Raw genomic sequence first — 22,078 nt, forward strand, 5'->3', positions numbered from 1 at the left:
TGTTTCAGACCCTCTGTTTCAGCCACTCTGTTTCAGCCCCTCTGTTTCAGCCCCTCTGTTTCTCGCCCTCTGTTTCTCGCCCTCTGTTTCAGCCCCTCTGTTTCAGCCCCTCTGTTTCAGCCCCTCTGTTTCTCGCCCTCTGTTTCTCGCCCTCTGTTTCAGCCCCTCTGTTTCAGCCCCTCTGTTTCATCCCCTCAGTTAGTCGCACTCTGTTTCTCGCCCTCTGTTTCTCGCCCTCTGTTTCAGCCCATCTGATTCAGCCCCTCTGTTTCGGCCCCTCTGTTTCACCCCATCTGTTTCAGCCCCACTGTTTAAGCCCCTCTGTTTCTCGCCCTCTGATCAGCCCCTCTGTTTCTCGCCCTCAGTTTCTCGCCCTCTGTTTCAGCCCCTCTGTTTCAGCCCCTCTGTTTCAGCCCCTCTATTTCAGCCCCTCTTTTTCAGCCCCTCTGTTTCAGCCCCTCTGTTTCAGCCCCTCTGTTTCTCGCCCTCTGTTTCTCCCTCTGTTTCTCGCCCTCTGTTTCAGCCCCTCTGTTTCTCGCCCACTGTTTCAGCCCCTGTGTTTCTCTCCCTCTGTTTCAGCCCCTCTGTTTCAGCCCCTCTGTTTCTCGCCCTCTGTTTCAGCCCCTCTGTTTCAGCCTCTCTGTTTCTCGCCCTCTGTTTCAGCCCCTCTGTTTCAGCCCCTCTGTTTCTGCCCCTCTGTTTCAGCCCCTCTGTTTCTCGCCCTCTGTTTCTCGCCCTCTGTTTCTCGCCCTCTGTTTCTCGCCCTTTTTTTCTCCTTCTCTGTTTCTCGCCCTCTGTTTCTCGCCCTCTGTTTCAGCCCCTCTGTTTCTCGCCCTCTGTTTCTCGCCCTCTGTTTCAGCCCCTCTGTTTCTCGCCCTCTGTTTCGACCCTCTGTTTCAGCCCCTCTGTTTCAGCCCCTCTGTTTCTCGCCCTCTTTTTCAGCCCCTCTGTTTTAGCCCCTCTCTTCCAGCCTCTCTGTTTCAGCCCCTCTGTTTCAGCCCCTCTGTTTCAGCCCCTCTGTTTCTCGCCCTCTGTTTCTCGCCCTCAATTTCACGCCCACTGTTTCAGCTCCTCTGTTTCAGCCACTCTGTTTCAGCCCCTCTGTTTCAGCCCCTCTGTTACTCGCCCTCTGTTTCAGCCCCTCTGTTTCAGCCCCTCTGTTTCAGCCCCTCTGTTTCAGTCCCTCTGTTTCTCGCCCTCTGTTTCATGCCCTCTGTTTAAGACCCTCTGTTTCTCGCCCTCTGTTTCAGCCCCTCTGTTTCAGCCCCTCTGTTTCAGCCACTCTGTTTCAGCCCCTCTGTTTCTCGTCCTCTGTTTCAGCCCCTCTGTTTCAGCCCCTCTTTTTCTCGCCCTCTGTTTCTCGCCCTCTGTTTCTCGCCCTCTGTTTCTCGCCCTCTGTTTCACGCCCTCTGTTTCTGCCCCTCTGTTTCACCCCCTCTGTTTCAGCCCCTCAGTTTCTCGCCCTCTGTTTCTCGCACTCTGTTTCTCGCCCTCTGTTTCAGCCCCTCTGTTTCAGCCCCACTGTTTCAGCCCCTCTGTTTCAGCCCCTCTGTTTCAGCCCCTCTGTTTCAGCCCCTCTTTTAAAGCCACTCTGTTTCAGCCCCTCTGTTTCAGCCCCTCTGTTTCTCGCCCTCTGTTTCTCGCTCTCTGTTTCTCGCCCTCTGTTTCAGCCCCTCTGTTTCTCGCCCACTGTTTCAGCCCCTCTGTTTCTCGCCCTCTGTTTCAGCCCTTCTGTTTCAGCCCCTCTGTTTCAGCCCCTCTGTTTCTCGCCCTCTGTTTCAGCCCCTCTGTTTCAGCCCCTCTTTTTCTCGCCCACTGTTTCAGCCCCTCTGTTTCAGCCCCTCTGTTTCAGCCCCTCTGTTTCAGCCCCTCTGTTTCAGCCCCTCTGTTTCTCGCCCTCTGTTTCTCGCCCTCTGTTTCAGCCCCTCTGTTTCATCCCCTCTGTTTCAGCCCCTCTGTTTCAGCCCCTCTGTTTCTCGTCCTCTGTTTCTCGCCCTATGTTTCTCGCTCTCTGTTTCTCGCCCTCTGTTTCTCGCACTCTGTTTCTCGCCCTCTGTTTCAGCCCCTCTGTTTCACCCCCTCTGTTTCGGCCCCTCTGTTTCAGCCCCTCTGTTTCAGCACCTCTGTTCCAGCCACTCTGTTTCTCGCCCTCTGTTTCTCGCCCTCTGTTTCTCGCCCTCTGTTTCTCGCCCTCTGTTTCAGCCCCTCTGTTTCAGCCCCTCTGTTTCAGCCCCTCTGTTTCTCGCCCTCTGTTTCAGCCCCTCTGTTTCAGCCCTTCTGTTTCAGCCCCTCTGTTTCAGCTCCACTGTTTCAGCCCCTCTTTTAAAGCCACTCTGTTTCAGCCCCTCTGTTTCAGCCCCTCTGTTTCTCGCCCTCTGTTTCTCGCTCTCTGTTTCTCGCCCTCTGTTTCAGCCCCTCTGTTTCTCGCCCACTGTTTCAGCCCCTCTGTTTCTCGCCCTCTGTTTCAGCCCTTCTGTTTCAGCCCCTCTGTTTCAGCCCCTCTGTTTCTCGCCCTCTGTTTCAGCCCCTCTGTTTCAGCCCCTCTTTTTCTCGCCCACTGTTTCAGCCCCTCTGTTTCAGCCCCTCTGTTTCAGCCCCTCTGTTTCAGCCCCTCTGTTTCAGCCCCTCTGTTTCTCGCCCTCTGTTTCTCGCCCTCTGTTTCAGCCCCTCTGTTTCATCCCCTCTGTTTCAGCCCCTGTGTTTCAGCCCCTCTGTTTCAGCCCCTCTGTTTCTCGCCCTCTGTTTCACGCCCTCTGTTTCTCGCCCTCTGTTTCAGCCCCTCTGTTTGAGCCAATCTGTTTCAGCCCATCTGTTTCAGCCCCTCTGTTTCTCGCCCTGTGTTTCAGCCCCTCTCTTTCAGCCCCTCTGTTTCAGCCCCTCTGTTTCAGCCCCTCTGTTTCAGCCCCTCTGTTTCTCGCCCTCTGTTTCAGCCCCGCTGTTTCAGCCCCTCTGTTTCAGCCCCTCTGTTTCTCGCACTCTCTTTCTCGCCCTCTGTTTCTCGCCCTCTGTTTCAGCCACTCTGATTCAGCCCCTCTGTTTCAGCCCCTCTGTTTCAGCCCCTCTGTTTCAACCCCACTGTTTAAGCCCCTCTGTTTCTCGCCCTCTGTTTCAGCCCCTCTGTTTCTCGCCATCTGTTCCTCGCCCTCTGTTTCAGCCCCTCTGATTCAGCCCCTCTGTTTCAGCCCCTCTGTTTCAGCCCCTCTTTTTCAGCTCCTCTGTTTCAGCCCCTCTGTTTCAGCCCTTCTGTTTCTCGCCCTCTGTTTCTCGCTCTCTGTTTCTCGCCCTCTGTTTCAGCCCCTCTGTTTCTCGCCCACTGTTTCAGCCCTTCTGTTTCTCGCCCTCTGTTTCAGCCCCTCTGTTTCAGCCCCTCTGTTTCAGCCCCTCTGTTTCTCGCCCTCTGTTTCAGCCCTTCTGTTTCAGCCCCTCTGTTTCTCGCCCTCTGTTTCAGCCCCTCTGTTTCAGCCCCTCTGTTTCAGCCCCTCTGTTTCAGCCCCTCTGTTTCTCGCCCTTTGTTTCGCGCCCTCTGTTTCAGCACCTCTGTTTCAGCCCCTCTGTTTCAGCCCCTCTGTTTCAGCCCCTCTGTTTCTCGCCCTCTGTTTCTCGCCCTCTGTTTCTCGCTCTCTGTTTCTCGCCCTCTGTTTCTCGCCCTCTGTTTCTCGCCCTCTGTTTCAGCCCCTGTGTTTCACCCCCTCTGTTTCAGCCCCTCTGTTTCTCGCCCTCTGTTTCTCGCCTTCTGTTTCTCGACCTCTGTTTCAGCCCCTCTGTTTCAGCCCCTCTGTTTCTCGCCGTCTGTTTCAGCCCCTCTGTTCCAGCTCCTCTGTTTCAGCCCCTCTGTTTCTCGCCCTCTGTTTCAGCCCCTCTGTTTCAGCCACTCTGTTTCACCCCCTCTGTTTCATCCCCTCTGTTTCAGCCCCACTCTTTCTCGCCCTCTGTTTCTCGCCCTCTGTTTCTCGCCCTCTGTTTCAGCCCCTCTGTTTAAGCCCCTCTGTTTCAGACCCTCTGTTTCAGCCACTCTGTTTCAGCCCCTCTGTTTCAGCCCCTCTGTTTCTCGCCCTCTGTTTCTCGCCCTCTGTTTCAGCCCCTCTGTTTCAGCCCCTCTGTTTCAGCCCCTCTGTTTCTCGCCCTCTGTTTCTCGCCCTCTGTTTCAGCCCCTCTGTTTCAGCCCCTCTGTTTCATCCCCTCAGTTAGTCGCACTCTGTTTCTCGCCCTCTGTTTCTCGCCCTCTGTTTCAGCCCATCTGATTCAGCCCCTCTGTTTCGGCCCCTCTGTTTCACCCCATCTGTTTCAGCCCCACTGTTTAAGCCCCTCTGTTTCTCGCCCTCTGATCAGCCCCTCTGTTTCTCGCCCTCAGTTTCTCGCCCTCTGTTTCAGCCCCTCTGTTTCAGCCCCTCTGTTTCAGCCCCTCTGTTTCAGCCCCTCTTTTTCAGCCCCTCTGTTTCAGCCCCTCTGTTTCAGCCCCTCTGTTTCTCGCCCTCTGTTTCTCCCTCTGTTTCTCGCCCTCTGTTTCAGCCCCTCTGTTTCTCGCCCACTGTTTCAGCCCCTGTGTTTCTCTCCCTCTGTTTCAGCCCCTCTGTTTCAGCCCCTCTGTTTCAGCCCCTCTGTTTCTCGCCCTCTGTTTCAGCCCCTCTGTTTCAGCCTCTCTGTTTCTCGCCCTCTGTTTCAGCCCCTCTGTTTCAGCCCCTCTGTTTCTGCCCCTCTGTTTCAGCCCCTCTGTTTCTCGCCCTCTGTTTCTCGCCCTCTGTTTCTCGCCCTCTGTTTCAGCCCCTCTCTTTCAGCCCCTCTGTTTCATCCCCTCTGTTTCAGCCCCTCTGTTTCAGCCCCTCTGTTTCTCGCCCTCTGTTTCTCGCCCTGTGTTTCTCGCCCTTTTTTTCTCCCTCTCTGTTTCTCGCCCTCTGTTTCTCGCCCTCTGTTTCAGCCCCTCTGTTTCTCGCCCTCTGTTTCTCGCCCTCTGTATCAGCCCCTCTGTTTCTCGCCCTCTGTTTCGACCCTCTGTTTCAGCCCCTCTGTTTCTCGCCCTCCGTTTCTCGCCCTCTGTTTCAGCCCCTCTGTTTTAGCCCCTCTCTTCCAGCCTCTCTGTTTCAGCCCCTCTGTTTCAGCCACTCTGTTTCACCCCCTCTGTTTCAGCCCCTCTGTTTCTCGCCCTCTGTTTCTCGCCTTCTGTTTCTCGTCCTCTGTTTCAGCCCCTCTTTTTCAGCCCCTCTGTTTCTCGCCGTCTGTTTCAGACCCTCTGTTTCAGCTCCTCTGTTTCAGCCCCTCTGTTTCTCGCCCTCTGTTTCAGCCCCTCTGTTTCAGCCACTCTGTTTCACCCCCTCTCTTTCAGCCCCTCTGTTTCAGCCCCACTCTTTCTCGCCCTCTGTTTCTCGCCCTCTGTTTCTCGCCCTCTGTTTCAGCCCCTCTGTTTCAGCCCCTCTGTTTCAGACCCTCTGTTTCAGCCACTCTGTTTCAGCCCCTCTGATTCAGCCCCTCTGTTTCTCGCCCTCTGTTTCTCGCCCTCTGTTTCAGCCCCTCTGTTTCAGCCCCTCTGTTTCAGCCCCTCTGTTTCTCGCCCTCTGTTTCTCGCCCTCTGTTTCAGCCCTTCTGTTTCAGCCCCTCTGTTTCATCCCCTCAGTTAGTCGCACTCTGTTTCTCGCCCTCTGTTTCTCGCCCTCTGTTTCAGCCCATCTGATTCAGCCCCTCTGTTTCGGCCCCTCTGTTTCAGCCCATCTGTTTCATCCCCACTGTTTAAGCCCCTCTGTTTCTCGCCCTCTGATCAGCCCCTCTGTTTCTCGCCCTCAGTTTCTCGCCCTCTGTTTCAGCCCCTCTGTTTCAGCCCCTCTGTTTCAGCCCCTCTGTTTCAGCCCCTCTTTTTCAGCCCCTCTGTTTCAGCCCCTCTGTTTCAACCCCACTGTTTAAGCCCCTCTGTTTCTCGCCCTCTTTTTCAGCCCCTCTGTTTCTCGCCATCTGTTCCTCGCCCTCTGTTTCAGCCCCTCTGATTCAGCCCCTCTGTTTCAGCCCCTCTGTTTCAGCCCCTCTTTTTCAGCTCCTCTGTTTCAGCCCCTCTGTTTCAGCCCTTCTGTTTCTCGCCCTCTGTTTCTCGCTCTCTGTTTCTCGCCCTCTGTTTCAGCCCCTCTGTTTCTCGCCCACTGTTTCAGCCCTTCTGTTTCTCGCCCTCTGTTTCAGCCCCTCTGTTTCAGCCCCTCTGTTTCAGCCCCTCTGTTTCTCGCCCTCTGTTTCAGCCCTTCTGTTTCAGCCCCTCTGTTTCTCGCCCTCTGTTTCAGCCCCTCTGTTTCAGCCCCTCTGTTTCAGCCCCTCTGTTTCAGCCCCTCTGTTTCTCGCCCTTTGTTTCGCGCCCTCTGTTTCAGCACCTCTGTTTCAGCCCCTCTGTTTCAGCCCCTCTGTTTCAGCCCCTCTGTTTCTCGCCCTCTGTTTCTCGCCCTCTGTTTCTCGCTCTCTGTTTCTCGCCCTCTGTTTCTCGCCCTCTGTTTCTCGCCCTCTGTTTCAGCCCCTCTGTTTCACCCCCTCTGTTTCAGCCCCTCTGTTTCTCGCCCTCTGTTTCTCGCCTTCTGTTTCACGACCTCTGTTTCAGCCCCTCTGTTTCAGCCCCTCTGTTTCTCGCCGTCTGTTTCAGCCCCTCTGTTCCAGCTCCTCTGTTTCAGCCCCTCTGTTTCTCGCCCTCTGTTTCAGCCCCTCTGTTTCAGCCACTCTGTTTCACCCCCTCTGTTTCATCCCCTCTGTTTCAGCCCCACTCTTTCTCGCCCTCTGTTTCTCGCCCTCTGTTTCTCGCCCTCTGTTTCAGCCCCTCTGTTTCAGCCCCTCTGTTTCAGACCCTCTGTTTCAGCCACTCTGTTTCAGCCCCTCTGTTTCAGCCCCTCTGTTTCTCGCCCTCTGTTTCTCGCCCTCTGTTTCAGCCCCTCTGTTTCAGCCCCTCTGTTTCAGCCCCTCTGTTTCTCGCCCTCTGTTTCTCGCCCTCTGTTTCAGCCCCTCTGTTTCAGCCCCTCTGTTTCATCCCCTCAGTTAGTCGCACTCTGTTTCTCGCCCTCTGTTTCTCGCCCTCTGTTTCAGCCCATCTGATTCAGCCCCTCTGTTTCGGCCCCTCTGTTTCACCCCATCTGTTTCAGCCCCACTGTTTAAGCCCCTCTGTTTCTCGCCCTCTGATCAGCCCCTCTGTTTCTCGCCCTCAGTTTCTCGCCCTCTGTTTCAGCCCCTCTGTTTCAGCCCCTCTGTTTCAGCCCCTCTGTTTCAGCCCCTCTTTTTCAGCCCCTCTGTTTCAGCCCCTCTGTTTCAGCCCCCCTGTTTCTCGCCCTCTGTTTCTCCCTCTGTTTCTCGCCCTCTGTTTCAGCCCCTCTGTTTCTCGCCCACTGTTTCAGCCCCTGTGTTTCTCTCCCTCTGTTTCAGCCCCTCTGTTTCAGCCCCTCTGTTTCAGCCCCTCTGTTTCTCGCCCTCTGTTTCAGCCCCTCTGTTTCAGCCTCTCTGTTTCTCGCCCTCTGTTTCAGCCCCTCTGTTTCAGCCCCTCTGTTTCTGCCCCTCTGTTTCAGCCCCTCTGTTTCTCGCCCTCTGTTTCTCGCCCTCTGTTTCTCGCCCTCTGTTTCTCGCCCTTTTTTTCTCCCTCTCTGTTTCTCGCCCTCTGTTTCTCGCCCTCTGTTTCAGCCCCTCTGTTTCTCGCCCTCTGTTTCTCGCCCTCTGTTTCAGCCCCTCTGTTTCAGCCCCTCTGTTTCTCGCCCTCTGTTTCTTGCCCTCTGTTTCTCGCTCTCTGTTTCTCGCCCTCTGTTTCTCGCCCTCTGTTTCTCGCCCTCTGTTTCAGCCCCTCTGTTTCACCCCCTCTGTTTCAGCCCCTTTGTTTCTCGCCCTCTGTTTCTCGCCTTCTGTTTCTCGTCCTCTGTTTCAGCCCCTCTTTTTCAGCCCCTCTGTTTCTCGCCGTCTGTTTCAGACCCACTGTTTCAGCTCCTCTGTTTCAGCCCCTCTGTTTCTCGCCCTCTGTTTCAGCCCCTCTGTTTCAGCCACTCTGTTTCACCCCCTCTCTTTCAGCCCCTCTGTTTCAGCCCCACTCTTTCTCGCCCTCTGTTTCTCGCCCTCTGTTTCTCGCCCTCTGTTTCAGCCCCTCTGTTTCAGCCCCTCTGTTTCAGACCCTCTGTTTCAGCCACTCTGTTTCAGCCCCTCTGATTCAGCCCCTCTGTTTCTCGCCCTCTGTTTCTCGCCCTCTGTTTCAGCCCCTCTGTTTCAGCCCCTCTGTTTCAGCCCCTCTGTTTCTCGCCCTCTGTTTCTCGCCCTCTGTTTCAGCCCTTCTGTTTCAGTCCCTCTGTTTCATCCCCTCAGTTAGTCGCACTCTGTTTCTCGCCCTCTGTTTCTCGCCCTCTGTTTCAGCCCATCTGATTCAGCCCCTCTGTTTCGGCCCCTCTGTTTCAGCCCATCTGTTTCAGCCCCACTGTTTAAGCCCCTCTGTTTCTCGCCCTCTGATCAGCCCCTCTGTTTCTCGCCCTCAGTTTCTCTCCCTCTGTTTCAGCCCCTCTGTTTCAGCCCCTCTGTTTCAGCCCCTCTGTTTCAGCCCCTCTTTTTCAGCCCCTCTGTTTCAGCCCCTCTGTTTCAACCCCACTGTTTAAGCCCCTCTGTTTCTCGCCCTCTGTTTCTCGCCATCTGTTCCTCGCCCTCTGTTTCAGCCCCTCTGATTCAGCCCCTCTGTTTCAGCCCCTCTGTTTCAGCCCCTCTTTTTCAGCTCCTCTGTTTCAGCCCCTCTGTTTCAGCCCTTCTGTTTCTCGCCCTCTGTTTCTCGCTCTCTGTTTCTCGCCCTCTGTTTCAGCCCCTCTGTTTCTCGCCCACTGTTTCAGCCCTTCTGTTTCTCGCCCTCTGTTTCAGCCCCTCTGTTTCAGCCCCTCTGTTTCAGCCCCTCTGTTTCTCGCCCTCTGTTTCAGCCCTTCTGTTTCAGCCCCTCTGTTTCTCGCCCTCTGTTTCAGCCCCTCTGTTTCAGCCCCTCTGTTTCAGCCCCTCTGTTTCAGCCCCTCTGTTTCTGGCCCTTTGTTTCGCGCCCTCTGTTTCAGCACCTCTGTTTCAGCCCCTCTGTTTCAGCCCCTCTGTTTCAGCCCCTCTGTTTCTCGCCCTCTGTTTCTCGCCCTCTGTTTCTCGCTCTCTGTTTCTCGCCCTCTGTTTCTCGCCCTCTGTTTCTCGCCCTCTGTTTCAGCCCCTCTGTTTCACCCCCTCTGTTTCAGCCCCTCTGTTTCTCGCCCTCTGTTTCTCGCCTTCTGTTTCACGACCTCTGTTTCAGCCCCTCTGTTTCAGCCCCTCTGTTTCTCGCCGTCTGTTTCAGCCCCTCTGTTCCAGCTCCTCTGTTTCAGCCCCTCTGTTTCTCGCCCTCTGTTTCAGCCCCTCTGTTTCAGCCACTCTGTTTCACCCCCTCTGTTTCATCCCCTCTGTTTCAGCCCCACTCTTTCTCGCCCTCTGTTTCTCGCCCTCTGTTTCTCGCCCTCTGTTTCAGCCCCTCTGTTTCAGCCCCTCTGTTTCAGACCCTCTGTTTCAGCCACTCTGTTTCAGCCCCTCTGTTTCAGCCCCTCTGTTTCTCGCCCTCTGTTTCTCGCCCTCTGTTTCAGCCCCTCTGTTTCAGCCCCTCTGTTTCAGCCCCTCTGTTTCTCGCCCTCTGTTTCTCGCCCTCTGTTTCAGCCCCTCTGTTTCAGCCCCTCTGTTTCATCCCCTCAGTTAGTCGCACTCTGTTTCTCGCCCTCTGTTTCTCGCCCTCTGTTTCAGCCCATCTGATTCAGCCCCTCTGTTTCGGCCCCTCTGTTTCACCCCATCTGTTTCAGCCCCACTGTTTAAGCCCCTCTGTTTCTCGCCCTCTGATCAGCCCCTCTGTTTCTCGCCCTCAGTTTCTCGCCCTCTGTTTCAGCCCCTCTGTTTCAGCCCCTCTGTTTCAGCCCCTCTGTTTCAGCCCCTCTTTTTCAGCCCCTCTGTTTCAGCCCCTCTGTTTCAGCCCCTCTGTTTCTCGCCCTCTGTTTCTCCCTCTGTTTCTCGCCCTCTGTTTCAGCCCCTCTGTTTCTCGCCCACTGTTTCAGCCCCTGTGTTTCTCTCCCTCTGTTTCAGCCCCTCTGTTTCAGCCCCTCTGTTTCAGCCCCTCTGTTTCTCGCCCTCTGTTTCAGCCCCTCTGTTTCAGCCTCTCTGTTTCTCGCCCTCTGTTTCAGCCCCTCTGTTTCAGCCCCTCTGTTTCTGCCCCTCTGTTTCAGCCCCTCTGTTTCAGCCCCTCTGTTTCTCGCCCTCTGTTTCTCGCCCTCTGTTTCTCGCCCTTTTTTTCTCCCTCTCTGTTTCTCGCCCTCTGTTTCTCGCCCTCTGTTTCAGCCCCTCTGTTTCTCGCCCTCTGTTTCTCGCCCTCTGTTTCAGCCCCTCTGTTTCTCGCCCTCTGTTTCGACCCTCTGTTTCAGCCCCTCTGTTTCAGCCCCTCTGTTTCTCGCCCTCTTTTTCAGCCCCTCTGTTTTAGCCCCTCTCTTCCAGCCTCTCTGTTTCAGCCCCTCTGTTTCAGCCCCTCTGTTTCAGCCCCTCTGTTTCTCGCCCTCTGTTTCTCGCCCTCAATTTCACGCCCACTGTTTCAGCTCCTCTGTTTCAGCCACTCTGTTTCAGCCCCTCTGTTTCAGCCCCTCTGTTACTCGCCCTCTGTTTCAGCCCCTCTGTTTCAGCCCCTCTGTTTCAGCCCCTCTGTTTCAGTCCCTCTGTTTCTCGCCCTCTGTTTCATGCCCTCTGTTTAAGACCCTCTGTTTCTCGCCCTCTGTTTCAGCCCCTCTGTTTCAGCCCCTCTGTTTCAGCCACTCTGTTTCAGCCCCTCTGTTTCTCGTCCTCTGTTTCAGCCCCTCTGTTTCAGCCCCTCTTTTTCTCGCCCTCTGTTTCTCGCCCTCTGTTTCTCGCCCTCTGTTTCTCGCCCTCTGTTTCACGCCCTCTGTTTCTGCCCCTCTGTTTCACCCCCTCTGTTTCAGCCCCTCAGTTTCTCGCCCTCTGTTTCTCGCACTCTGTTTCTCGCCCTCTGTTTCAGCCCCTCTGTTTCAGCCCCACTGTTTCAGCCCCTCTGTTTCAGCCCCTCTGTTTCAGCCCCTCTGTTTCAGCCCCTCTTTTAAAGCCACTCTGTTTCAGCCCCTCTGTTTCAGCCCCTCTGTTTCTCGCCCTCTGTTTCTCGCTCTCTGTTTCTCGCCCTCTGTTTCAGCCCCTCTGTTTCTCGCCCACTGTTTCAGCCCCTCTGTTTCTCGCCCTCTGTTTCAGCCCTTCTGTTTCAGCCCCTCTGTTTCAGCCCCTCTGTTTCTCGCCCTCTGTTTCAGCCCCTCTGTTTCAGCCCCTCTTTTTCTCGCCCACTGTTTCAGCCCCTCTGTTTCAGCCCCTCTGTTTCAGCCCCTCTGTTTCAGCCCCTCTGTTTCAGCCCCTCTGTTTCTCGCCCTCTGTTTCTCGCCCTCTGTTTCAGCCCCTCTGTTTCATCCCCTCTGTTTCAGCCCCTCTGTTTCAGCCCCTCTGTTTCTCGTCCTCTGTTTCTCGCCCTCTGTTTCTCGCTCTCTGTTTCTCGCCCTCTGTTTCTCGCACTCTGTTTCTCGCCCTCTGTTTCAGCCCCTCTGTTTCACCCCCTCTGTTTCGGCCCCTCTGTTTCAGCCCCTCTGTTTCAGCACCTCTGTTCCAGCCACTCTGTTTCTCGCCCTCTGTTTCTCGCCCTCTGTTTCTCGCCCTCTGTTTCTCGCCCTCTGTTTCAGCCCCTCTGTTTCAGCCCCTCTGTTTCAGCCCCTCTGTTTCTCGCCCTCTGTTTCAGCCCCTCTGTTTCAGCCCTTCTGTTTCAGCCCCTCTGTTTCAGCTCCACTGTTTCAGCCCCTCTTTTAAAGCCACTCTGTTTCAGCCCCTCTGTTTCAGCCCCTCTGTTTCTCGCCCTCTGTTTCTCGCTCTCTGTTTCTCGCCCTCTGTTTCAGCCCCTCTGTTTCTCGCCCACTGTTTCAGCCCCTCTGTTTCTCGCCCTCTGTTTCAGCCCTTCTGTTTCAGCCCCTCTGTTTCAGCCCCTCTGTTTCTCGCCCTCTGTTTCAGCCCCTCTGTTTCAGCCCCTCTTTTTCTCGCCCACTGTTTCAGCCCCTCTGTTTCAGCCCCTCTGTTTCAGCCCCTCTGTTTCAGCCCCTCTGTTTCAGCCCCTCTGTTTCTCGCCCTCTGTTTCTCGCCCTCTGTTTCAGGCCCTCTGTTTCATCCCCTCTGTTTCAGCCCCTGTGTTTCAGCCCCTCTGTTTCAGCCCCTCTGTTTCTCGCCCTCTGTTTCACGCCCTCTGTTTCTCGCCCTCTGTTTCAGCCCCTCTGTTTCAGCCAATCTGTTTCAGCCCATCTGTTTCAGCCCCTCTGTTTCTCGCCCTGTGTTTCAGCCCCTCTCTTTCAGCCCCTCTGTTTCAGCCCCTCTGTTTCAGCCCCTCTGTTTCAGCCCCTCTGTTTCTCGCCCTCTGTTTCAGCCCCGCTGTTTCAGCCCCTCTGTTTCAGCCCCTCTGTTTCTCGCACTCTCTTTCTCGCCCTCTGTTTCTCGCCCTCTGTTTCAGCCACTCTGATTCAGCCCCTCTGTTTCAGCCCCTCTGTTTCAGCCCCTCTGTTTCAACCCCACTGTTTAAGCCCCTCTGTTTCTCGCCCTCTGTTTCAGCTCCTCTGTTTCTCGCCATCTGTTCCTCGCCCTCTGTTTCAGCCCCTCTGATTCAGCCCCTCTGTTTCAGCCCCTCTGTTTCAGCCCCTCTTTTTCAGCTCCTCTGTTTCAGCCCCTCTGTTTCAGCCCTTCTGTTTCTCGCCCTCTGTTTCTCGCTCTCTGTTTCTCGCCCTCTGTTTCAGCCCCTCTGTTTCTCGCCCACTGTTTCAGCCCTTCTGTTTCTCGCCCTCTGTTTCAGCCCCTCTGTTTCAGCCCCTCTGTTTCAGCCCCTCTGTTTCTCGCCCTCTGTTTCAGCCCTTCTGTTTCAGCCCCTCTGTTTCTCGCCCTCTGTTTCAGCCCCTCTGTTTCAGCCCCTCTGTTTCAGCCCCTCTGTTTCAGCCCCTCTGTTTCTCGCCCTTTGTTTCGCGCCCTCTGTTTCAGCACCTCTGTTTCAGCCCCTCTGTTTCAGCCCCTCTGTTTCAGCCCCTCTGTTTCTCGCCCTCTGTTTCTCGCCCTCTGTTTCTCGCTCTCTGTTTCTCGCCCTCTGTTTCTCGCCCTCTGTTTCTCGCCCTCTGTTTCAGCCCCTGTGTTTCACCCCCTCTGTTTCAGCCCCTCTGTTTCTCGCCCTCTGTTTCTCGCCTTCTGTTTCTCGACCTCTGTTTCAGCCCCTCTGTTTCAGCCCCTCTGTTTCTCGCCGTCTGTTTCAGCCCCTCTGTTCCAGCTCCTCTGTTTCAGCCCCTCTGTTTCTCGCCCTCTGTTTCAGCCCCTCTGTTTCAGCCACTCTGTTTCACCCCCTCTGTTTCATCCCCTCTGTTTCAGCCCCACTCTTTCTCGCCCTCTGTTTCTCGCCCTCTGTTTCTCGCCCTCTGTTTCAGCCCCTCTGTTTCAGCCCCTCTGTTTCAGACCCTCTGTTTCAGCCACTCTGTTTCAGCCCCTCTGTTTCAGCCCCTCTGTTTCTCGCCCTCTGTTTCTCGCCCTCTGTTTCAGCCCCTCTGTTTCAGCCCCTCTGTTTCAGCCCCTCTGTTTCTCGCCCTCTGTTTCTCGCCCTCTGTTTCAGCCCCTCTGTTTCAGCCCCTCTGTTTCATCCCCTCAGTTAGTCGCACTCTGTTTCTCGCCCTCTGTTTCTCGCCCTCTGTTTCAGCCCATCTGATTCAGCCCCTCTGTTTCGGCCCCTCTGTTTCACCCCATCTGTTTCAGCCCCACTGTTTAAGCCCCTCTGTTTCTCGCCCTCTGATCAGCCCCTCTGTTTCTCGCCCTCAGTTTCTCGCCCTCTGTTTCAGCCCCTCTGTTTCAGCCCCTCTGTTTCAGCCCCTCTGTTTCAGCCCCTCTTTTTCAGCCCCTCTGTTTCAGCCCCTCTGTTTCAGCCCCTCTGTTTCTCGCCCTCTGTTTCTCCCTCTGTTTCTCGCCCTCTGTTTCAGCCCCTCTGTTTCTCGCCCACTGTTTCAGCCCCTGTGTTTCTCTCCCTCTGTTTCAGCCCCTCTGTTTCAGCCCCTCTGTTTCAGCCCCTCTGTTTCTCGCCCTCTGTTTCAGCCCCTCTGTTTCAGCCTCTCTGTTTCTCGCCCTCTGTTTCAGCCCCACTGTTTCAGCCCCTCTGTTTCTGCCCCTCTGTTTCAGCCCCTCTGTTTCTCGCCCTCTGTTTCTCGCCCTCTGTTTCTCGCCCTCTGTTTCAGCCCCTCTCTTTCAGCCCCTCTGTTTCATCCCCTCTGTTTCAGCCCCTCTGTTTCAGCCCCTCTGTTTCTCGCCCTCTGTTTCTCGCCCTGTGTTTCTCGCCCTTTTTTTCTCCCTCTCTGTTTCTCGCCCTCTGTTTCTCGCCCTCTGTTTCAGCCCCTCTGTTTCTCGCCCTCTGTTTCTCGCCCTCTGTTTCAGCCCCTCTGTTTCTCGCCCTCTGTTTCGACCCTCTGTTTCAGCCCCTCTGTTTCTCACCCTCCGTTTCTCGCCCTCTGTTTCAGCCCCTCTGTTTTAGCCCCTCTCTTCCAGCCTCTCTGTTTCAGCCCCTCTGTTTCAGCCCCTCTGTTTCAGCCCCTCTGTTTCATCCCCTCAGTTAGTCGCACTCTGTTTCTCGCACTCTCTTTCTCGCCCTCTGTTTCGCGCCCTCTGTTTCAGCCACTCTGATTCAGCCCCTCTGTTTCAGCCCCTCTGTTTCAGCCCCTCTGTTTCAACCCCACTGTTTAAGCCCCTCTGTTTCTCGCCCTCTGTTTCAGCCCCTCTGTTTCTCGCCATCTGTTCCTCGCCCTCTGTTTCAGCCCCTCTGATTCAGCCCCTCTGTTTCAGCCCCTCTGTTTCAGCCCCTCTTTTTCAGCTCCTCTGTTTCAGCCCCTCTGTTTCAGCCCTTCTGTTTCTCGCCCTCTGTTTCTCGCTCTCTGTTTCTCGCCCTCTGTTTCAGCCCCTCTGTTTCTCGCCCACTGTTTCAGCCCTTCTGTTTCTCGCCCTCTGTTTCAGCCCCTCTGTTTCAGCCCCTCTGTTTCAGCCCCTCTGTTTCTCGCCCTCTGTTTCAGCCCTTCTGTTTCAGCCCCTCTGTTTCTCGCCCTCTGTTTCAGCCCCTCTGTTTCAGCCCCTCTGTTTCAGCCCCTCTGTTTCAGCCCCTCTGTTTCTCGCCCTTTGTTTCGCGCCCTCTGTTTCAGCACCTCTGTTTCAGCCCCTCTGTTTCAGCCCCTCTGTTTCAGCCCCTCTGTTTCTCGCCCTCTGTTTCTCGCCCTCTGTTTCTCGCTCTCTGTTTCTCGCCCTCTGTTTCTCGCCCTCTGTTTCTCGCCCTCTGTTTCAGCCCCTGTGTTTCACCCCCTCTGTTTCAGCCCCTCTGTTTCTCGCCCTCTGTTTCTCGCCTTCTGTTTCTCGACCTCTGTTTCAGCCCCTCTGTTTCAGCCCCTCTGTTTCTCGCCGTCTGTTTCAGCCCCTCTGTTCCAGCCCCACTCTTTCTCGCCCTCTGTTTCTCGCCCTCTGTTTCTCGCCCTCTGTTTCAGCCCCTCTGTTTCAGCCCCTCTGTTTCAGACCCTCTGTTTCAGCCACTCTGTTTCAGCCCCTCTGTTTCAGCCCCTCTGTTTCTCGCCCTCTGTTTCTCGCCCTCTGTTTCAGCCCCTCTGTTTCAGCCCCTCTGTTTCAGCCCCTCTGTTTCTCGCCCTCTGTTTCTCGCCCTCTGTTTCAGCCCCTCTGTTTCAGCCCCTCTGTTTCATCCCCTCAGTTAGTCGCACTCTGTTTCTCGCCCTCTGTTTCTCGCCCTCTGTTTCAGCCCATCTGATTCAGCCCCTCTGTTTCGGCCCCTCTGTTTCACCCCATCTGTTTCAGCCCCACTGTTTAAGCCCCTCTGTTTCTCGCCCTCTGATCAGCCCCTCTGTTTCTCGCCCTCAGTTTCTCGCCCTCTGTTTCAGCCCCTCTGTTTCAGCCCCTCTGTTTCAGCCCCTCTGTTTCAGCCCCTCTTTTTCAGCCCCTCTGTTTCAGCCCCTCTGTTTCAGCCCCTCTGTTTCTCGCCCTCTGTTTCTCCCTCTGTTTCTCGCCCTCTGTTTCAGCCCCTCTGTTTCTCGCCCACTGTTTCAGCCCCTGTGTTTCTCTCCCTCTGTTTCAGCCCCTCTGTTTCAGCCCCTCTGTTTCAGCCCCTCTGTTTCTCGCCCTCTGTTTCAGCCCCTCTGTTTCAGCCTCTCTGTTTCTCGCCCTCTGTTTCAGCCCCTCTGTTTCAGCCCCTCTGTTTCTGCCCCTCTGTTTCAGCCCCTCTGTTTCTCGCCCTCTGTTTCTCGCCCTCTGTTTCTCGCCCTCTGTTTCAGCCCCTCTCTTTCAGCCCCTCTGTTTCATCCCCTCTGTTTCAGCCCCTCTGTTTCAGCCCCTCTGTTTCTCGCCCTCTGTTTCTCGCCCTGTGTTTCTCGCCCTTTTTTTCTCCCTCTCTGTTTCTCGCCCTCTGTTTCTCGCCCTCTGTTTCAGCCCCTCTGTTTCTCGCCCTCTGTTTCTCGCCCTCTGTTTCAGCCCCTCTGTTTCTCGCCCTCTGTTTCGACCCTCTGTTTCAGCCCCTCTGTTTCTCACCCTCCGTTTCTCGCCCTCTGTTTCAGCCCCTCTGTTTTAGCCCCTCTCTTCCAGCCTCTCTGTTTCAGCCCCTCTGTTTCAGCCCCTCTGTTTCAGCCCCTCTGTTTCTCGCCCTCTGTTTCTCGCCCTCAATTTCACGCCCACTGTTTCAGCTCCTCTGTTTCAGCCACTCTGTTTCAGCCCCTCTGTTTCAGCCCCTCTGTTACTCGCCCTCTGTTTCAGCCCCTCTGTTTCAGCCCCTCTGTTTCAGCCCCTCTGTTTCAGTCCCTCTGTTTCTCGCCCTCTGTTTCATGCCCTCTGTTTAAGACCCTCTGTTTCTCGCCCTCTGTTTCAGCCCCTCTGTTTCAGCCCCTCTGTTTCAGCCACTCTGTTTCAGCCCCTCTGTTTCTCGTCCTCTGTTTCAGCCCCTCTGTTTCAGCCCCTCTTTTTCTCGCCCTCTGTTTCTCGCCCTCTGTTTCTCGCCCTCTGTTTCTCGCCCTCTGTTTCACGCCCTCTGTTTCTGCCCCTCTGTTTCACCCCCTCTGTTTCAGCCCCTCAGTTTCTCGCCCTCTGTTTCTCGCACTCTGTTTCTCGCCCTCTGTTTCAGCCCCTCTGTTTCAGCCCCACTGTTTCAGCCCCTCTGTTTCAGCCCCTCTGTTTCTCGCCCTCTGTTTCAGCCCCTCTGTTTCAGCCCCTCTGTTTCAGCCCTTCTCTTTCAGCCCCTCTGTTTCTCACCATCTGTTTAACGCCCTCTGATTCAGCCCCTCTGTTTCTCGCCCTCTGTTTCAGCCCCTCTGTTTCAGCCCCTCTGTTTCAGCCCCTCTGTTTCAGCCACTCTGTTTCTCGCCCTCTTTTACTCGCCCTCTGTTTCTCGCCATATGTTTCTCGCCCTCTGTTTCAGCCCCTCTGTTTCAGCCGTTCTGTTTCAGCCCCTCTGTTTCTCGCCCTCTGTTTCAGCCCCTCTGTTTCAGCCCCTCTGTTTCAGCCCCTCTGTTTCAGCCCCACTGTTTCAGCCCCTCTGTTTCAGCCCCTCTGTTTCTCGCCCTCTGTTTCTCGCTCTCTGTTTCTCGCCCTGTGTTTCAGCCCCTCTGTTTCAGCCCCTGTGTTTCAGCCCCTCTGTTTCAGCCCCTCTGTTTCTCGCCCTCTGTTTCACGCCCTCTGTTTCAGCCCCTCTGTTTCTCGCCCTCTGTTTCAGCCCCTCTGTTTCAGCCCCTCTGTTTCAGCCCCTCTGTTTCTCGTCCTCTGTTTCAGCCCCTCTGTTTCAGCCCCTCTGTTTCTCGCCCTCTGTTTCAGCCCCTGTTTCAGCCCCTCTGTTTCAGCCCCTCTGTTTCAGCCCCTCTGTTTCAGCCCTCCTGTTTCTCACCCTCTGTTTCTCGCACTCTGTTTCAGCCCGTCTGTTTCAGCCCCTGTTTCAGCCCCTCTGTTTCAGCCCCTCTGTTTCAGCTCCACTGTTTCAGCGCCTCTGTTTCTCGCCCTCTGTTTCTCACCCTCTGTTTCTCGCCCTCTGTTTCAGCCCCTCTGTTTCAGCCCCTCTGTTTCAGCCCATCTGTTTCAGCCCCTCTGTTTCTCGCCCTCTGTTTCAGCCCCTTACTTTCAGCCCCTCTGTTTGAGCCCCTCTGTTTCAGCCCCTCTGTTTCAGCCCCTCTGTTTCTCGCCCTCTGTTTCAGCCCCGCTGTTTCAGCCCCTCTGTTTCAGCCCCTCTGTTTCTCGCACTCTGTTTCTCGCCCTCTGTTTCTCGCACTCTGTTTCAGCCACTCTGATTCAGCCCCTCTGTTTCAGCCCGTCTGTTTCAGCCCCTCTGTTTCATCCCCACTGTTTAAGCCCCTCTGTTTCTCGCCCTCTGTTTCAGTCCCTCTGTTTCTCGCCCTCTGTTTCTCGCCCTCTGTTTCAGCCCCTCTGTTTCAGCCCCTCTGTTTCAGCCCCTCTGTTTCAGCCCCTCTTTTAAAGCCACTCTGTTTCAGCTCCTCTGTTTCAGCCCCTCTGTTTCTCGCCCTCTGTTTCTCGCTCTCTGTTTCTCGCCCTCTGTTTCAGCCCCTCTGTTTCTCGCCCACTGTTTCAGCCCCTCTGTTTCTCGCCCTCTGTTTCAGCCCTTCTGTTTCAGCCCCTCTGTTTCAGCCCCTCTGTTTCTCGCCCTCTGTTTCAGCCCCTCTGTTTCAGACCCTCTGTTTCTCGCCCACTGTTTCAGCCCCTCTGTTTCAGCCCCTCTGTTTCAGCCCCTCTGTTTCAGCCCCTCTGTTTCTCGCCCTCTGTTTCTCGCCCTCTGTTTCAGCCCCTCTGTTTCATCCCCTCTGTTTCAGCCCCTCTGTTTCAGCCCCTCTGTTTCTCGTCCTCTGTTTCTCGCCCTCTGTTTCTCGCTCTCTGTTTCTCGCCCTCTGTTTCTCGCACTCTGTTTCTCGCCCTCTGTTTCAGCCCCTCTGTTTCACCCCCTCTGTTTCGGCCCCTCTGTTTCAGCCCCTCTGTTTCAGCACCTCTGTTCCAGCCACTCTGTTTCAGCCCCTCTGTTTCAGCCCCTCTGTTTCTCGCCCTCTGTTTCTCGCCCTCTGTTTCAGCCCCTCTGTTTCAGCCCCTCTGTTTCAGCCCCTCTGTTTCTCGCCCTCTGTTTCAGCCCCTCTGTTTCAGCCCTTCTGTTTCAGCCCCTCTGTTTCAGCTCCACTGTTTCAGCCCCTCTGTTTCTCGCACTCTGTTTCACACCCTCTGTTTCTCGCCCTCTGTTTCAGCCCCTCTGTTTCAGCCAATCTGTTTCAGCCCATCTGTTTCAGCCCCTCTGTTTCTCGCCCTGTGTTTCAGCCCCTCTCTTTCAGCCCCTCTGTTTCAGCCCCTCAGTTTCAGCCCCTCTGTTTCAGCCCCTCTGTTTCTCGCCCTCTGTTTCAGCCCCGCTGTTTCAGCCCCTCTGTTTCAGCCCCTCTGTTTCTCGCACTCTGTTTCTCGCCCTCTGTTTCTCGCCCTCTGTTTCAGCCACTCTGATTCAGCCCCTCTGTTTCAGCCCCTCTGTTTCAGCACCTCTGTTTCAACCCCACTGTTTAAGCCCCTCCGTTTCTCGCCCTCTGTTTCAGCCCCTCTGTTTCTCGCCCTCTGTTCCTCGCTCTCTGTTTCAGCCCCTCTGATTCAGCCCCTCTGTTTCAGCCCCTCTGTTTCAGCCCCTCTTTTTCAGCTCCTCTGTTTCAGCCCCTCTGTTTCAGCCCTTCTGTTTCTCGCCCTCTGTTTCTCGCTGTCTGTTTCTCGCCCTCTGTTTCAGCCCCTCTGTTTCTCGCCCACTGTTTCAGCCCTTCTGTTTCTCGCCCTCTGTTTCAGCCCCTCTGTTTCAGCCCCTCTGTTTCAGCCCCTCTGTTTCTCGCCCTCTGTTTCAGCCCTTCTGTTTCAGCCCCTCTGTTTCTCGCCCTCTGTTTCAGCCCCTCTGTTTCAGCCCCTCTGTTTCAGCCCCTCTGTTTCAGCCCCTCTGTTTCTCGCCCTTTGTTTCGCGCCCTCTGTTTCAGCACCTCTGTTTCAGCCCCTCTGTTTCAGCCCCTCTGTTTCAGCCCCTCTGTTTCTCGCCCTCTGTTTCTCGCCCTCTGTTTCTCGCTCTCTGTTTCTCGCCCTCTGTTTCTCGCCCTCTGTTTCTCGCCCTCTGTTTCAGCCCCTCTGTTTCACCCCCTCTGTTTCAGCCCCTCTGTTTCTCGCCCTCTGTTTCTCGCCTTCTGTTTCTCGTCCTCTGTTTCAGCCCCTCTGTTTCAGCCCCTCTGTTTCTCGCCGTCTGTTTCAGCCCCTCTGTTCCAGCTCCTCTGTTTCAGCCCCTCTGTTTCTCGCCCTCTGTTTCAGCCCCTCTGTTTCAGCCACTCTGTTTCACCCCCTCTGTTTCATCCCCTCTGTTTCAGCCCCACTCTTTCTCGCCCTCTGTTTCTCGCCCTCTGTTTCTCGCCCTCTGTTTCAGCCCCTCTGTTTCATCCCCTCTGTTTCAGACCCTCTGTTTCAGCCACTCTGTTTCAGCCCCTCTGTTTCAGCCCCTCTGTTTCTCGCCCTCTGTTTCTCGCCCTCTGTTTCAGCCCCTCTGTTTCAGCCCCTCTGTTTCAGCCCCTCTGTTTCTCGCCCTCTGTTTCTCGCCCTCTGTTTCAGCCCCTCTGTTTCAGCCCCTCTGTTTCATCCCCTCAGTTAGTCGCACTCTGTTTCTCGCCCTCTGTTTCTCGCCCTCTGTTTCAGCCCATCTGATTCAGCCCCTCTGTTTCTGCCCCTCTGTTTCAGCCCCTCTGTTTCAGCCCCACTGTTTAAGCCCCTCTGTTTCTCGCCCTCTGATCAGCCCCTCTGTTTCTCGCCCTCAGTTTCTCCCACTCTGTTTCAGCCCCTCTGTTTCAGCCCCTCTGTTTCAGCCCCTCTGTTTCAGCCCCTCTTTTTCAGCCCCTCTGTTTCTGCCCCTCTGTTTCAGCCCCTCTGTTTCTCGCCCTCTGTTTCTCGATCTGTTTCTCGCCCTCTGTTTCAGCCCCTCTGTTTCTCGCACACTGTTTCAGCCCCTGTGTTTCTCTCCCTCTGTTTCAGCCTCTCTGTTTCTCGCCCTCTGTTTCAGCCCCTCTGTTTCATTCCCTCTGTTTCTGCCCCTCTGTTTCAGCCCCTCTGTTTCTCGCCCTCTGTTTCTCGCCCTCTGTTTCTCGCCCTCTGTTTCAGCCCCTCTCTTTCAGCCCCTCTGTTTCAGCCCCTCTGTTTCTGCCCCTCTGTTTCAGCCCCTCTGTTTCTCGCCCTCTGTTTCCCGACCTCTGTTTCTCGCCCTTTGTTTCTCCCTCTCTGTTTCTCGCCCTCTGTTTCTCGCCCTCTGTTTCAGCCCCTCTGTTTCTCGCCCTCTGTTTCTCGCCCTCTGTTTCAGCCCCTCTGCTTCAGCCCCTCTGTTTCTCGCCCTCTGTTTCTCGCCCTCTGTTTCAGCCCCTCTGTTTCTCGCCCTCTGTTTCTCGCCCTCTTTTTCAGCCCCTCTGTTTCAGCAGCTCTGTTTCTCGCCCTCTGTTTCTCGCCCTCTGTTTCAGCCCCTCTACTTCAGCCCCTCTGTTTCTCGCCCTCTGTTTCAGCCCCTCAGTTTCAGTCCCTCTGTTTCTCCCCCTCTGTTAACGCCCTCTGTTTAAGACCCTCTGTTTCTCGCCCTCTGTTTCAGCCCCTCTGTTTCAGCCCCTCTGTTTCAGCCCCTCTGTTTCAGCCCCTCTGTTCCTCGTCCTCTGTTTCAGCCCATCTGTTTCAGCCCCTCTGTTTCTCGCCCTCTGTTTCTCGCCCTCAGTTTCTCGCCCTCTGTTTCACGCCCTCTGTTTCAGCCCCGCTGTTTCACCCCCTCTGATTCAGCCCCTCTGTTTCTACCCCTTTGTTTCAGCCCCTCTGTTTCAGCCCCTCTGTTTCAGCGCCTCTGTTTCAGCCACTCTGTTTCTCGCCCTCTTTTACTAGCCCTCTGTTTCTCGCCATATGTTTCTCGCCCTCTGTTTCAGCCCCTCTGTTTCATCCTCTCTGTTTCAGCCCCTCTGTTTCAGCCCCTCTGTTTCTCGCCCTCTGTTTCAGCCCCTCTGTTTCAGCCCCTCTGTTT

The sequence above is a fragment of the Stegostoma tigrinum genome, chromosome 28 (assembly GCF_030684315.1).
Source record: "Stegostoma tigrinum isolate sSteTig4 chromosome 28, sSteTig4.hap1, whole genome shotgun sequence".
Classification (NCBI taxonomy): Eukaryota; Metazoa; Chordata; class Chondrichthyes; order Orectolobiformes; family Stegostomatidae; genus Stegostoma; species Stegostoma tigrinum.